A 3,344-nucleotide genomic window follows, 5' to 3' on the forward strand; every position below is an offset into this window, starting at 1 on the left:
AGATTATGGTTTCCCAAGGTTCTATCTAGCTAATTGTAAAGATAAGAAGATGTGGTATGATTGACATTGAGACAACTGTCCGCCATAGACTAAGTGATACAGATGTTAATAACTATATGAAAAAAGTGCGAGGTTTGGCATGCCACAAAACCAGGTTCAACCCACAATTTTTTTTTTTATAAAGATGTCCTGTACCAAGAAGGTGAATATAGTTGTTAGACTAGGAAATTTGAATGTGGGTTTCAAACGTCCAATTTGCGATTGTTTTTCAAACAAACAAGTAAGGTATGTCTATCCAAAGGATATAAATGTTAAACAGAAAAGTAATTTTTGGTAAATGTCTCAAATTTCGACTCCATTTTTTTCTTTGTATCATATGAAGGTATTTTTTGTATTACCTATACACATTGACAAGTTGAAAACTAGCTTGTATGCAAATTTTCGTTAAAAAAAAGTGACGTGGGATTAAAACTAGTGTATGCCACTAAAACAATGAAATAAGGAAGGTATTGTTCCTTGCCAATGACTGTTTTGTCAAAGATATACCGAAGCTTATTTGGTGGCTGCGATTGGCGTCAGCTTTTTGTATATTGTTTATTTGAATACATGTATAAAATGAAGTTTGTGTTATGCATAATACGAGTAAAACTGAGTTCTACTAAAACATATGATTTAAACATTAGTAAAGCATACAATGCTCTAGTCATTTTAGCGTGCTCTTATTTCATATCCATTAAATTGGGGCGATATTATTTTCCTTTATTAAAATAGTAAAATACCAAATAGGCAATGCTTAATAAACATGTCAAAGAATATCCAAGCATGCAACGCGATGCTTTGTCCTACAACGTCACTATTATGATCTTGGAAACGTCCACTTTCGATTTGCATCTTACTGCAAGTAAAGCTGTATCAAAAGATCATCCCCAACCATGGGAGCTATGCTGACAAAATTGAACTGTTGTAAAAATTGCAGGAAATCGAACAAGGTTCACCCAACAAGGAGATCAACTAACTTTGTGTTGGGTGAACCGTCACGACAAGAAGATCGAACTTCAATCGATATAATCAAAGACTTAACAGACACTGGATTTATCACACAGAATACAGGAGGTGTTAAATTTTCTGTAGACTTATTTCAAACCAGTCATGAATCAAAAACACCGAGACGCCTTCCGGCTTTATTTTGTCCGAAAAAACAAAAACTTAAAAAAACAGACACCACGTTAAAACAAGGTAAATGTTTTGCACGCATTATTTATCACATTATCTGTATGTTTTACTCAACATATTAAACAATGTAGAAATTCATTGACTGAGTTGACAGTTCCCCTTTGAACTTTAATTCATAACCCTCATATGTCATGAGTAAATTGTCAATAAAAACATAATTTGAATTGAAAGTAACAGGCTATGGATATATATTTTTAATGACACATACATGCAATGTAATTATTCACCTTGCTTTACTTTTCAGGAAACAATATCCAATATGACAGAGAAGAGAAAGACCTAATGACGGAAATAAGGAGAAACGGGGCACTAGCTGAAAAGGGTAATGTTTAAATACAAAAAGATTGAAAATTAGTAAACAAATATATAAAACGTTTAAATAGCAAAACGCCATCAACAGATCAACAGCCGTTTGTAAATAAGTATGCGTTAAACACAGGTCATGTAAATGATCTTTAAACTGTAAAAAATGCATTTAAAATGCATTTTTTTTTAGGGGGGGGTGATAATAAAGGGGGTCTCAATGGGGGGGGGGGTTTCCGATCCCGGATCCCGCTTACTGTTTGTGAGATCCCCGTATCCCGCTTACATGCACTGTGTACGTAAGCGATTCTCATTTGTCATTTCCCGGGTCTCCCAAGACCTCATTTCCCGTTTTCACGACACAATAATTTGACTTTCACGTGTCACGCTTACAAAAATTCGGCAATCCCGCGTCACGCTTAGACCCCAATGAGACCCACAATAAAGTTTCTGTGTTCTGTTTTACGCATATATACAACGATATTTACTTATTTGGGTTGATAGTAACATGTCTGTGTTCTTTTTATGCATGATAAACATATTTATTTACTTATTCGTGTAAATTATCATATTTTATCTTAAAGTTCTGACATGTGAAATAAACTATATGCTTGAGTATGTAAAGATTAGAAAGAGAAAGTGTACATTGTTTATATTAGTTAATTTATTTATTTCCTTATCATTCTTTTTTTTTTCTTTTGTAAAATATTGAATTACCGGAAATTATGTATTCCCTTTTCCTAGGTAATACTGCAAGGAAGAGCGAAGAGCGAAGAAAAGAGGTGATTGCGAGAAGAGACGCAATCATAAAAAGAAAAATTAGGAAGACAGAGGAAAAACTCAGAAAAGATGCCGAACGAACAGAACAGATGAAGAAAGGAAATCAGAGTGCCGAAATAGTTGAAAATAGCGAAGAAGTTACCGCCGTTGCGGGAGACAATCCTCCAATAGTATCTATGTAAATAACAATCGTATGAAATAAATATCTTTTTTTTTTTTTTTGTATAGAGATAGATATTTGTCTTATCTATCAAAGAAATGGTCATTCATCTTTAGTGAGCAATAACTGCAGTCCAAGAAGATGTGTATTCTTGACTGTAAAACATAATTGTTGCTTTTCAATAGGCCGGTAATCTCGTTAGAAATGATTGTTCTGATTGTGGGTATATATATATATAAAAAAAAAAGAAGATGTGGTATGATTGCCAATGAGAAAACTCTGTTCAATTCTACAAAGAAGTCGTCTGAGAATAGATTTCTGTAAAACATAATTGTTGCTTTTCGGCATCTTTTCTGAGTTTTGCCTCTGCCTTCCTAATTTTTCTTTTTATGGTTGTGTCTCTTCTCGCAATCACCTCTTTTCTTTGCTCTTCCTTGCAGTATTACCTATGAAAAAGAAATACACAATTTCCGGTTATTCAATATTTTATAAATGAAAAAAAAAAATAGAATGATAAGGAAATAAATAAATAAACTAATATCAGCAATGTACACTTTCCATTTCTTTCTTTATATAGCTGTTTAAATAGACAACCTTGCTCTATACCCTGTGTTCTATTTCTAATCGGCAATGTTAGTTGGTAGTTAGTGGTAAAACTCAATACACCATTGATGATTGTTACCAAGTTTGGTTTAGTTTGACCCATTAGTTTTAGAGGGAAAAATTTTTTTATATAAAAGGTTAAATGACGATGAGGCCGAGGAGCTATTGGTCAGGAGAGCAGAAAAATTTTAGGTTTTGTCAATAAAACGCAACTACAGATAACTTTCATATAGGTGGGAGTTTGAGCTAATTATAAATCACCCAC

The 3,344-nt window shown here is 33.3% G+C and overlaps 1 long non-coding RNA gene across 1 annotated transcript; it reads left to right on the forward strand.

Moving 5' to 3' along the window:
* The first annotated feature begins 707 nt into the window (after window positions 1–707).
* On the forward strand, window positions 708–2,530 carry LOC143084797 (uncharacterized). Its single transcript, XR_012981174.1, has 3 exons — window positions 708–1,236; window positions 1,478–1,555; window positions 2,281–2,530. It is a non-coding gene; the product is annotated as an uncharacterized LOC143084797 (long non-coding RNA).
* The last annotated feature ends 814 nt before the right edge of the window (window positions 2,531–3,344 follow it).

Source organism: Mytilus galloprovincialis, chromosome 1, assembly GCF_965363235.1.
Source record: "Mytilus galloprovincialis chromosome 1, xbMytGall1.hap1.1, whole genome shotgun sequence".
NCBI lineage: Eukaryota > Metazoa > Mollusca > Bivalvia > Mytilida > Mytilidae > Mytilus > Mytilus galloprovincialis.